This window comes from Cynoglossus semilaevis, chromosome 6, assembly GCF_000523025.1.
Source record: "Cynoglossus semilaevis isolate Cse_v1.0 chromosome 6, Cse_v1.0, whole genome shotgun sequence".
NCBI classification, from domain to species: domain Eukaryota; kingdom Metazoa; phylum Chordata; class Actinopteri; order Pleuronectiformes; family Cynoglossidae; genus Cynoglossus; species Cynoglossus semilaevis.
In genome coordinates this window covers 14,164,528-14,178,245 of record NC_024312.1, presented here as the reverse complement: position 1 = coordinate 14,178,245, position 13,718 = coordinate 14,164,528, and the positions used below count along the sequence as shown (strand labels likewise).

The following is a 13,718-nucleotide window of genomic DNA, read 5'->3' as shown; positions in this document are numbered from 1 at the left end:
GACGGGGAAAATAATGAATTTTTTTTTGAATAAAATTGAGGAAAAATATACAATGGGGAGACACCTGTGACAGCATCACAAAACATAGGCACCAAAGATGAATGCATCTTCAATCGGTGAAGGTTTTTCATATAAAAGTCGACGCTGGAAGACTCTTTAGTGCATCAAAGAAAGAAGAGTGAACACAGAGTTGGGAGAGTAAGTGAAAATAAAATGACCTCGGCTAATACTCACTAGGGAGAGGCAGTCAGGGGTGCACCGAGTGTCTTGGCTGTTGGAGTGGAACAGAGCAGGGAGCGGCGGCCGCGCAGTGGCTCCTGGCTAGACACTTCAATCAAAGGCAGCTGGAGCCCCAGGCAAACTTGGCTAATTAGCCACACACTGCTGCTGACCCCCAGCTTCATTAAGGGCCCAGGCTCTAGGATAAGGGGAGAGAGGAGAGAAGAGAATTAGGATGGAGTCATTATTGGCCAGGTTTAAAAAAAACACACGGATTTTTGCACGAACATACACAGTACAGGTTAAGCTCAAGGTCATGTATAAATACAGCCGACGGTGGGAGCGCCTACTCTCACACGTGTGTGCGTTCACCAATGAACATTCCCACCGTTCCCGGGGGATTTACACCCAGAGGAGAGGTAGTGGTAGAGCCGTAGAGGTCAGACGGCACAGCATCTCCCTGTCTCTCACAGCTGCACTGACAGCAACAGGTGTGGTGGTCAGAAGACATGCAATTAACAGGCTGAGAAGCCGCACTTCATGGCAGACACAATGAAAGATCAGAAGTACAATCAGAGTTGACAGGAAGTGTCCAATTTTAATCTAACCCTGAATGAAACACAGAACCTATGACATATTGGTTTTGGTCCATATACAAATATAAAAGCGAACAGTCCTGTAACAGCAGGACTGTTGTGTACATGCATCGTCAGTTCCTCTGCATTACAAGCGTGTACATCCACATGAAACCCATACGTGAATCAGCCTTTCGATGGAAACCCCGATGGTCATCCAGCGTGAGTGAGAAAGCTCATTTTCTCTCCCGCCCTTCTCAGATTACGGAGCCTTCGATTAGGCTTAAGTGATGTTTATGTGCCCTGCCGCCAGTGCAGCAATAACTGCCGTCAGGAAGCATGCATGCCTGAATATAAGGGAGACACTGGGCCTTTATTTAAAACAAGCCGAGGATGAAAGATCAATGGTGCAATTCAGGCCATGAATTGGAGGGAAAAGTTCACAAACAACACCAGGGATTACAGGAGGTAGATAAATGTGTGGATGGAGGGAGTGCAGATCTAGGGGCCATCTAGCTCATCTGGGTGCTAGTAGCTTATTGATTGGTGGAGACATGCAACTTGAGGCCATTCATCACACAGCCAGATAACTCTTATGATAGGAGCCCACTGCTGAGCAGCTGCAACTAGGCACATCCATTATCCTTCTACCTAAGCTCCCAAGCCTGGGAATAAAAAAAGAGCTGTAGTACTACAGGGGGAAGAGTGGAGAGTTGGAATGGCAACAGAAAAGGACAATCTTGTGTTTTGAGAGCCTGCGGCTGATGAGTGTACACAAAAGGAGGGGCTGGGGATGATGGCGTGTGCTTTATGAAATATAGTACTCTGACACCGGGAACAAAGATGAGTAAATGTGTGTATGTGTGCCAGTCAGAGAGAGAAAAAAACTGTGACAGGGCTGCTGTCTCTGCATAGCAATATTACCAAAGCTGCTTTAGAGATGATAGCACACAAATTAGGTATACGACAGGCATCAAATGACAGACACCTCTGAAAACCTGAGCAGCCCTGAGGCGCGTGTGTGTCTCTGTGTGTGAAGAAAAATCCAAAATTGAGCAGGTGGGTATCAACCATAATGAGGCATACAGGGAGGGGGGGGAGGTCGAAATGAGGGCAAAAACAGAAGGGAGGAGGCAAAAGAGCAAGGCAGGGAGACAGAGTGAGAGTGATGGAGACGGGCTCAGAGCCAGAGAGACAAAGCCCCAAAAGAGCAATTACAGAAGCTCTGGAAAAGGTGTGGGCCCAGCCCCCAGGCATGGTTGAAACAGCACAGAGGACTGCCAGACAATTCTTTCCTTGACACACACACACACACACACACACGCAGACACAAACACACCGTCACGCACGGGCTGAATGTAACGCCAACATCTGACAAGGAAACCAACAAGATGGACGGAGGAGGAAAAAGACAATAAGTTAAAGTCAGAATGGAGAGGAAACAACAATGTGACAGAACTTTTCTTTAAACGGTAAACATCTCAATCCAAGATTTATTCCTTCAGATATGTTCCCCCTTCAGTTCAACATTCTGTTCTGTTTAGAACCTGTTCCCCTAACAGCGAGGCTGGAAAAAGTCGACATCCTCTGGGCTGAGGTCAGTGTGGGTGAAACTTTAAGCTCGACTCTGCTCTGAATGTTGAGTGCACCCAGAACAACTCTGAGAAACCTGGACAGCCCTGCAACACGGTGCCTGTCACTTACACAAGTTCAAATGGTTTGTGATTGCTCCATTTCCGCCCCCCACCCCACCCCCCGCCCCAAACCCTGCACCTTACCAATCACTACCACCGAGAACGACAGCCTGGAGGAAAAACAGGGAATAACAATGGCAGAAAAAAAAGAGATGTGCAAACAGATAAGAGGGAGGAGAAATTAAATTAAGAGAAAAGTTCTTGCGCACCGGTATGCACCATTGATTTCCCATTCTCTTGGAAACATTTAATGAGCTTAAATAGGAGCCTCGTTTGACATCGCCACAGTGACTCAGAGGAGCCTCCCAGTGAGAGGAAATCGTTCAGCGGCTGTGACGACTACTAGATAGGGATGGAAGATGGAGGAATGATAGAGGAGGAACAGGATGAATTAGGAAAAGTCGGGGCTTTAATGTCAGAGCCAGAGACAGTTAGCTTGTGCTAGTGAAATGACCCATGGGTGGAATTAGAGGCCTATGAGGAAATACGATAAATGAACTTTATGAGTAGAGGGACAAAGAAAGGAAAGATAGAAGTGCACATGGTAAACAGCGCTGTTAGACATTATGGAAAGCTCCTAAATATATTTATTTTCTTGACTAATAAAATAAAAATAAAATCTAAAACTAGGGTTAAACCATGCAGATAAGAGATTAGGTTAATTGACCCTCAGTATGAATACACATGTGAAGGCCCCAGCTGCCTCTGTGATCAGGACTGAAGGGTAGAAATTTAAAAAATTAAAAATTCAGAAAAGAGATACTTTAATTGGTCCTACATGGCCTTCAGTCTTTCTACACAGAACTTGTTCTCAACAGATTTATTTTTCTAGAACCATAAAAAGAGCCAATCAAATTTACTGTCAAGAAAAATAAAAGTCAAAAATAAAAATCAACTAACAGAATAATGCAAATACATACAAACTATAAGTTCAGAAAATGGCATCCAGTGTTTCCACAATCACATTTTTGTGCATTATTTGAAGTACAAAACACTTTTTCCTTTTATATTAGATTGTTTTTAATTTTGCTACGTCATAAGTTGATAAACCAACAATCATCACAGCCTTTTACTAACCAAGAAAACAACAGGCGGTGTTGACAAGCAGCCATGCCCGAATTGACTGACAGTTGTTGCTCCGCAGCAATGTTTCACCTCATTTATTTTTCAATGACCCATTCATGAGGCGTTCAACAGATGTCTATTGCTTGACCACCATCTTGGTTTTTACCCTCCTCACCCTCTTTGCTTTCCATACCTGCAGGAGAACTATTGTCACATCAGAGAGCAAAGTCCAGAGGCGCTTCACTGCTCTCTGCTGTTGAGGGCCCCACTGGGAACCCTTGGCAGCCGCTTTATGAAGCTGTCTGATGGAGTAAATGGACTCAGCATCCCTCCACCTTTCACACCACGGGGAGGTTTCTCTTTCCTCATGGGTTAACCAGCGTGTTGGAAGGGTTCACATGTCATTGGGTTTATGCCCCAAAAAAGAGCCTATGAACATGTGTTGCTTTTTAGATGCAATCTTGTAAAAAACATCTTATCCTTGGACAACTGTAGAGTTTGGATTTTAATTGATCCCTCAACTAATCAGCATTTTACCATTTTTAATTGAAATGTGAGTTTCTGCACAAGAGTAGAAAAGGAAGCTGAAGCCAATCACGACTGTCAATAAATGAAAGGAAGGAACAAAATCCTGGACCAATCATCAGTCTCTCATCCAGAAACATGGAGACTACCACACAGACCTAACAGTATGACAAAAACCAATAACCCAGAAAAATCATTGTTATAGTGATAAAAAGATCAGCACCACATTACATTGATTTTACAGTTTTTGATTGTCTCTATATTTGGCTCTTTTTTTTCAGCATTTAAGTTGACCTTCATACATTAGGTTCAGTCTCAGATAGTTGTTCAGAAGTTAGACAAATACATAAATATCATAAAAGAAGAAAATAAATAAATCATTAATTTAATTTAACTTATGTCTATACTTAAAGTACTAATCCCTACAATGAGAAAAATCTGTTTTTTTTACTAGTAACCACTTGGAGAGACAAGACCTGAGGACTAGATGGTTTGTAAAGTGGCCGCTCTGTTCCGACAAAACTATGATACCATCTCTAGAAAAAGCCAGAGCAGTGTTTCAGGATGGATCATTGAGAGGTGCGCTGGATGATCCCATCAGTGACTCTGGGGCATCAAGATGACCTTTGTGAAATATGTGGATTATAAGTGATCATTTCCTGCCATAATCAAACAAAAAAAGAACTCTGACTTCCTGTGTTTTCTCCTCCCACATGAAAAGCCTCTTTCAATTATGGCTCAAGGACATCTAATTTTGTGTGAACACAAAAAAGAAAAAAAAAAAAGAGACAAAAGAGAGCTCTCAAACTCATTAAACAAGTTAATCTTTGGAAAGGGGTGAAAGCAAATCCAGAAACTCTGACAGGTCAGAAAGCATTATTTGATAACATATGACAACAACAAGAAAATACGAGTCCTGAGAAAAATAATGAAAATGATTTAATCGATGGGCCCATTTAAGAACAAAAACTAGCTTATACTTTAAACTGAACCTAACCAAACATTTAACAGTGTTATTATTTTTAGAGGTACATGATTTCATTGTAAACAAGTACATACCATGGGTGAATGTGGAACTGCTACTGTTAAAGTGAGCACCAATATTTTTGGCCGGTGTCTATGTTTGCTCTGCAGCCAGACACATACTGTGTTTGCTAGTTCCTGCTGCTCCACCAGTGTCTGTTTCTTGTATATCAGGTCAGAACAGAGTTATTTACTTCCTGACCCTATTCTTACCTCATTTGGCTGAGCTGCTGGAAGAGTGGCGGGTTTGTGCTACCTCTGAGTATCTATCCAGACAGAGACATTGCAAGCCGTGCTGCCGCCACTGTGGGTGTTTGGCACAACTAAGAGCTTTGCTCTGGTCATGTCTTGCAGAGCTATCAGGTCTGCCTTGCAGGAAGTTGTTTGATAAAAGGTTGTTTTTTTTTTGTTTGTTTTTTATTTCAAATATAAAAAATGAACTTGGAACAAAATGATCAAAATGACCCTCCTGTGATATATTGCAGCAGATGTGCCCTTTTCCGCTTGCAGGTTGCTAGCACAGACACACACAGATGATGAAAAATATAAATGAAAAATAGAAGCAAAAATGTCACCATCTTAAAATATGTGTAATTGTTGTGCTCTGTGCAGCTTCCCTGATGTCATTTTTACCATTCGTTTTAGATCATGATTCCATCTTAAAACAATTTCTTACCCTAAACTGTCTAAGCTCTCCATATAAATCTACAGGCCATCAGCCATACGCCATTGTGGGCCCTTCTCTAAATCATTGACACAGGTCTCATACAGCCTCTGGAGAGAAAGATATTATTGGAACCGAAAGCTGTAATTCAAAAATTGCACCGTGCTTTCATTCTCTCGGTTAAATTTGCTGTCGGGAATATAGTCGCTCTGATTCTTTTCAATCTCTCTTCATCTCCATCTTTTGTCTGAGGGAGAGGGAGATATTGACAGGCTGACTGTCTCCCCTGATGCAATAAACCACTCTCCATTTGTATCTGAGGTGGGCGCATTAACTAGACAGAGTAATCAGCCTGCACTGGAAAAAGCAGCGAGCCTCACCAACCAAGTGCTTTTTACCACTCTGAGCTCCAATGGCTCACCATTAGGCCACAATTAGCACAGCTCACTCTGGGGAAATGAAGACTTTTGGCAAAGTGCAATTTGATATAATCTCAGCTCATCTCACCTGATGATGATAATAACTGATTATAATGAGGATGATTACTGTTTGAAGTAACACCTTTTAAAACCTTCAATTATAAAACCAGCACAGAGCTTAAAGCCAGACCAAAAACGTCATGCTGGAGGCAAGGACCCAGACCGTAAGATTAATGATCTGTGCTTGTAAAGTAATTTTTGGTCCAAACTACCAATTTACCATCCACTAACTGACAGCCAGACTTACATTTGGGCAGCATTTATACTGCAAAGTCTTGACAATGAACAGTTGAACGGCCGATTAATAAACGGAATTTAAATCTGAATCTTGAATTAACAACTCACGCCACTGCCGCTTTGTCACAGGTTAAAGAACTTCCCAAATAAGGTTGTTTTGTGCAGGTGCACACAAGCATCCCAAAAAGAATGCTCTTGAACAAGTCTACAAAAAAACAAAAAAAACACAAAGCTTAGTTCAGTATGAGCAAACACATTCCCTCCCTTGCGGCTTTAGAACAATAAAGTGAAATGTGTGTCCCCATGGTTATTTGTGAAAAGCTGGCTATGGGCAGACACAGATAAGAGTTTGGATCGGAGGAGGCTGACATGCTGTGATTATCTCCCGCTGCTGGAATTGACCGTCCATCAATCCAGACAGCCAAGAGGACCAGGGGCCGCCTGCCTCAATTGTTGCCTGAGACTTGTTTTTTTATGAGTCAATGACCTTAAAAAATGAGAAAATGTACCAAGTGTTTCAAATGTGTTGTTGTACTACCAACACTCACGTGGTGACAGAAGAGGGCTGCCGTCTCGGTGCTTTGATGACTGGCTTGTTCATTCTCGTAGTAAAACACTGAGTCCAGGACTGTTACAATCTAATCTTTCGTGCCTTCTTTTTCTTACCTTTCACCCTAACTCATGCCTCAAAAAATATAGATAGTTAAAGTCCTGGCGCTAAAATGGGAGGACAAAATTCCATACAATTGTGTTGAGTATGCCTTATGGGGAAAATGTACCGATTTTATTTAAAAAGTTTGGGGTTAGAAGAACATTAAAGAAAAAAAAAATATTTCCTTCTGGCTGCAAACTTATCTCCTTGTTCTTTCCTCGTCTGGAGTCTGGATCTGATACAACTTAAACATATTATAGTTTCTCCACTTCTTTCCCTTTACAGAGGTTTTTTGGAACTGTTTTCAATATTATTTTAATACTAGGACTGGAAAGTCCCTCAATACAAAATCTCTTGTGAATTTAGACAATACAGATATTGTTTTTTTTTTTACTTCAACTTGACAAGGAGTCAACCAGTGTATAGAAGGTGTACAGATACACCGTGGAGCTTAATAACACTAGATTGGGGCTGGAAGATGGAAAAGAGGGAGATAAAGAAATTCATCAATAATGTTCAGGACCACGAGGATTTAGAACATTACGTAGATAAACAAAAACATCCTTCCAAAAGCTTAAGCAATACGTACTCGACATATTGCATGAGCACCAGCACCACCGATCCAGTTCATCGTGCCAAGCATTGTCCAAAACTGAGTCTTATCAATTGTTGGCCAGATCCTGAGCAGAGGCATGAGGCAAAAAAGGGATGAAAAAAAAGGAGAAAAATGGTTTGGAGCTGCAAAGCAACAATGCAAAACACAAACGGGAAAATGGCTTGAAGCCAACCATCCACACGGCCCCGACTAATTCTGTATAATCTTCTCTTGTCTGTCCCAAAAATCAAAGCAATCTCCTCTAGTGAAATGACAAAGCAACAGTCGATCCCAATCAAAAGGAAGCTAACGAACCGAATGGGAGGATACAGAACCACGCAGCACTGTGTTGATCATGCAGACCATAACGCTAGGAAAACTTTAACTTTACTTACAACAGAAAAAGTCGATTGGTATTTCCTCTGCTTTACTGAGAGAAGCTAAAAGATATAATTAGCCGTTATTCCTGTTGATTTGGAATTCTTCACCTCATTATTTTTTCTGCCCTCCCCCCTCCTCCCCCCCTCGGGCATGCAATATATTACAGTAGAAGACAGGGTCTTTATTATCCCTTATGGGGAAATTGCCCTTGTAGAAAGTCAAGAGGTAATAACCCTAACAATAGACACACAAAATACACACAATACAAAAAAAAGAGATGAAGTTGAGGACTGATGAAAAGCAACAGCTGGAGCAACAGCCTGAAGGCTGCTCCCTGCGTCTCAGTGATGTACCTCTCGAGGCCCCCCGTCCTAAAAGGTTGCTTAGCTAGACCTGAGGAAGACAAGAGTGAGACATACACAGGCCACAGTGGGGACGCCAAGAAGAAATAGACCCAAAATGAAGAGGTTTTGACAGGAACCCCTCAGGCAGGTCAAGAACCTGCACCTGTGTGCTCCTCATCTCCGCCTGGTGTGGTTTATAACTTCTGGTACTACTCGCCCTCCCAAGGAGTCATTTCCTCTCAGTTGGTACTGATGAACCAACAAGAAGGAAAGATCAGGTGGCTGGGCCGAGTGGATTGAAATAGAAGGTCTGAGGAGGGGATTGACAAATGGTTCTTGTCAAGTTACATTCTTGAAATGTTGAAAAGAGGGAGAAGATGTTCGGAGTTGTCTACCTCATGTCAGGTTATCACCGACAATTGTGCATCTAAATAGAAAGGAACGCAGGTGGGATAGGAGAAAGAGAGGCACATTGGGGGTTTAGAGAAGGTCCTCTTACTCTCAAGGATCACTCACTCATTCTGACTGAGGAGGCAAGAAACTGCCTTCTGACCATCTCACTTATAAAGACAGACAAGGATGAGAAGAAAAGCCAAATACCTTGAGAGTTTGGAAACTGGTGTCAGACACCTGACATACTCATACTTTGAATGGTGAAAACGACAGGAGAGAAAGGCATGCAGCAAATGAATATAAAAATGAATGGAATAAAAAGAATTTATGGTAATTACTGAAAGTGCTTTTGTCCAAATGAGTTCCAATTTGCTGAATTTAGACCTTGATTAATGCCCGCTGTCTGAGCTGATATTAAACACAAGAGAGAGACTGGAGGGTCCCTGTGCCAGGCCAAACTAATTAAAGGGAGGCAGATGTGTCTGGACAGTGGTACACCACAGACACACGCACACACACACACATCTGTGTGTGCACTAATGCACATAGACACACAACCTCTAAATGGGCTGTTACAATGTCCACAGTGCAATCAGTGCCAGCTGATGAGCTGTCACCATGCCAACCAGACCAGTTAACAACAAAACAGCAGAACATCAGATTCAATTTTCAACTCTGGTGTGTTTGAGTTCAGGAACTTTTTGTCAGCACCATCGGTGCCTTATTATCATCATCAATACGAGGCAACACGTTTCACTTTTTGTCCTGCAGGTGATGATGAGAGGGAAGCTCACGGCAAACCATTAATCTTTCAGATGTTTTTGTACGGTGTTGTCCTTGGACTATTACTACGCAGAGCTGGTGTCATTATTATACTTCTCTTGAATATATAACATTTTTCAGATTTTGCAAACAAAAACTTGGTTTCACAAACATGGTCATTACCGCATTCAAAATGTCTGAGACAGTGGGGCATATAGAATTGTTGATAGTGCCGAGCAAGACAAGACAGGACTGTAGATGAGGGGGTTGGTGGGATGTGAATGGTGAAAAAGGCAGAGTATCAAGAGGTGACTATTCAGGTGGGGAGGACGGAAGGTACTGAGGGATAATGAACGCGGTAAAAATCTGAGATCCAGAGATTTTTTTTACGTGTCAGAGGCTCCAGACATGAAGCCTTGGCGGCAGTGGCACTTTATCTTCATTTAGGTTGTCGGCCTCATCTCCTGGTAATCTTAGTGATCTTGGGTCACACATACACATCAGCCTCTCTGTGTTTCTCTCTGACTCACACAGACATTGGTGTCTAATCACCATCTTCTGGCCCAGCCATTTTCAGGCCCAGATGACAACAGGTCTAGGTTTGCCCTTTCTAAAGTACTAGCTTAAGCTGTGTTGCACAAAACAGAAAAGTCATTAGGGGATTGGTGAGGCTTAAGACCTGGCTTTGACAAGCTTGGACATGGGCAGAGTCAACTGATAACACAGATAAAAGTGAAGTGACTCCTGCTTAAGTTAGCAGGTAGTGACTACATTAGGTTCATGTAGACGTCTGTTCATGCACTGGATTGCAGCGGTAGTTTGACTCAAAGGTGAATAATGTACAATTGCAACAGAGCTGGAAAGAACATTCTAAAGCAACAAGGATGGATTGTGAAATTAACTATTCATTACAATTAACTCACATGATGCCATGAGAATGGTAAGAACCATCCCCTGGGCTACAGATTTGGCTGTTGAATCATCATTACATCTTACATCAACGGTTAGCCTTGTGATATTTGATCTGATCAAGTTGTTTCATATCCAAAATTGAATAATTAAAACAAGCGTTTTATCTCTTTTTTTTCCTAAAACCGAAAGGTGAGGCAAAAAAACAGGTTGTGACCTGGTGTGAAAGTTAGGTGTTGTTTATTCGTCATTTCTAAAGAACAGCAGATGATATAACCCCCCGCCACCCCTCCCACACCACTTACTAAGAACAATCCACAGGTTAGGGCTTATCGTCTAAATGCCTCAACCACTGTGGAAAAGTTTAGGGTATTTTTCACTGAAAAAGCTGATGTGATTCAGGTAAGTCGCCTAGTTCTGAGAAGGGCCTGGTGCAGCACAGAAACTCAGGTGGGGAGTTAAGATGAGGTTGGATCACAGCCAAGAGCCATTAGCGAAGCAGTGTCCCTGACACAACAGGCAGAACACAACATTTTTAAAGGAGTAGAGAAGTCTCGGGTAGAGCTGTGGTGAAGAGTGCAAGGCAGCTGTTTCATTCAGACCTTCTGATAACAACCCCCCTGTCCAGATTGGCCACAGCACACCAGGCAGGAGACGCCGGGGCAGCACAGTGACAAAACATTTCTTCAAGCGTCTACACTGAGCTAAGCGGAAACCATTCTCTCTCAGTCACTTCCTAACTGATCAAGTCTCTTGTGGTTAAATGTGTGTTGCTCTGAGGAATTTTAATGTGCTTGCATGCATTTAGATTAATGTGCATCCTTACAAAAGAGCATATGACAGCATGGTTAATAAGCAGAGAACCCTTTAGCTATCACTTAAAGCCAGCCGTATGAGCACATAGATATCCAGCTAATGTCCCTGTCCATATCGTTTACCATGCAGACCTGAACGACACACCGGATTGTATACTGGCTCCAAAGACACCGAAGAAGAATCTGTTGCCTTATTTATGAGATAACATCCCAAGGGTACTTTCAAAGGGATAACTCTCTGTTTTCACTGTAAATAAGCAAACAGCCAGCCCATCAATTAGAGGTGTAAAAGTGAAATCCTGAGTAATTTATTTATATTTCACACTAACTGCATAAATATATGCACCAATAAAAGTAAACGAGCAATTTGAAAAACAGATGGATACTTAGGTACTTAATGCTAAATACTGAGATCCTTTACAGCAAAATAATGGCTACTTCAATGTCAAATTAATTATCCATGTGTGAATTTCAAGAAATTGGTCTGAAAACATGCAGTCTGTAAATGGTATTTGATCAAAACAATTAGTCACATATATTCACATTGTTTGTGCTCTGTTGGCCAACCGAGCGTGTATTGACCATTGCAACAATAAGCATCTACATTTGTGTCTGTGGCTCACATTAAAAAGCCATCACACCAGTGACACCGGGATACGCTGCATGCGCACAAACGTATCACAGTAATTTGTTACATTGTACCATACACTAATTTTAGAAAGGCCAACTGGACAATCTGGAAAACAGCACGGAGGTAAAACATGGAATATGATCAAGTCCTGTATTTAAGTCACCTTCAAGAAAAACAAAGTATTTCTAAACATGCAGAAAAAGTGAAGCTTCCAGCCTCATTTCAATTAAATGCTATGGAGAAGGAAAGGTGAAACAAAACGCTGCTCCTTTCTCTTTGAAGGTGAGATGCTCTAATGAAAGCACGTAATGACAAACAGCACCTTGTCACTTTACCTAAACAGAAAGGTGTGTTTGTGAAGTGGATCACAACTTCACAGCAAACATAGTGAGATCATCACCTCAGAAGGTGAAGAGGAGACAGCACGGAGACTGGTTTTATCAGACCTGTAGTACGCTCAAAGTGTTTATATAAAGGCACTGCTGATGGTGGCAGCAAGATAAACACAGAGATGACTGAGAGACTGTGAGTGTACACACAGGCGAAGGAATGAAGTACATAGAGCTTTGGTATACTGTGTGCCGGCAAGGCACAGGTTAGAGCGAGTATTCTGCAGATGTTTGACATACCTGAGAGAAAAGCGTGTCTGGACTGGGTCCGACAGCAGCAAAATGTTAGTGAGCCCCTTAGGCTGCCTGAATATAAACACAGTGTGTCGACTCTTTAACTTAACACACTAAAGATGGACTGGTAAACATTAATTTTAAGGCTACTTGAGGTCAATTATTTTGAAAAGGGAATTATTTAGACTTCAAAAAGAAAAAGTGTAAAAGTCAAACTCACTCCATTATAATTGTTTTTATGTGTGACAAGGCTGCTGAGGAAGAAAAACTACAATTGTTATTCTGAGGTAACTATTATTTAGCAAGACAAACTATAAGTCATTCTGTGCTTCTCTTTATAAAAAACTTGTGCTCAGTGTTTGACTGAGCACTAAGCATTTGGCACCGCGCTGTTGTGTGGGAATCAAGACGTGCAGTGATATGTAAGCAAACCGTGAGAGTGGTTTTGAATATTAGACAATCCTCAAACTGAGCACTCTGATTTATTTTCTCCAATAAATGTCAGGCTTTATTATTTGACTGAACCTCAGAGGGATAGAGACTGAAAGAAAGGAAAGGCAGTGGGAAGACATTAAGGAGTGTGTGGACTCATGGTTTTAATCCTCTGTTTTTTCTACGTTGGGACTTTAATGTAACACTGTCAGCACTAAGTCAAAATAAACAATACATTAAAACTATTTAAATTCTTTTATTGGAAAGGTTGATCTGTGGAATTAAATATTTGTGGACTTCCAAGTCTGGCACCACACAAAAATTGGACTTTGTCCTACTGATATTTACTGACACAGAAAAGAAAGCTGGAATTAACAGTCAGCAGATATGAGCCATTACTGTATATCTACAGTAATTTCTGGCCATTCAGACAGGAAGTGCTGCCAAGGCTTACTTTTAGATACCATGGTTATCAGTAAGAGATGCCAAGTGGGAAACAAAAACCAAGTTCTGGCAGTGTTTTATCTAAAGGACATTACACAGAGAGGAACACAAGGGGATGTTAAGAAGGAAAGTAAAAGAAAAAGTCCATTCAGAGGAAACTGTCCAAAGTAAGGCAGTGCCTAGAAATGCCCTATCTCACACACTCACAGTCACGTACACACACTTCGCCCTTGACTCAAAGTCGTGGATGGTTCAT

The 13,718-nt window shown here is 41.8% G+C and overlaps 1 protein-coding gene across 2 annotated transcripts in view; it reads right to left on the bottom strand.

Annotated features, from left to right (window-relative positions):
* Positions 1 to 13,718, bottom strand: part of plxnb2b (plexin b2b) — a 120,793-nt gene that overhangs the window by 89,107 nt on the left and 17,968 nt on the right. For both annotated transcript variants that reach the window (XM_025055901.1, XM_008312255.3), the window contains exon 2: positions 235 to 418. The gene's annotated coding sequence lies outside the window, so the exon portion shown is untranslated. The remainder of the gene's footprint in view (positions 1 to 234; positions 419 to 13,718) is intronic.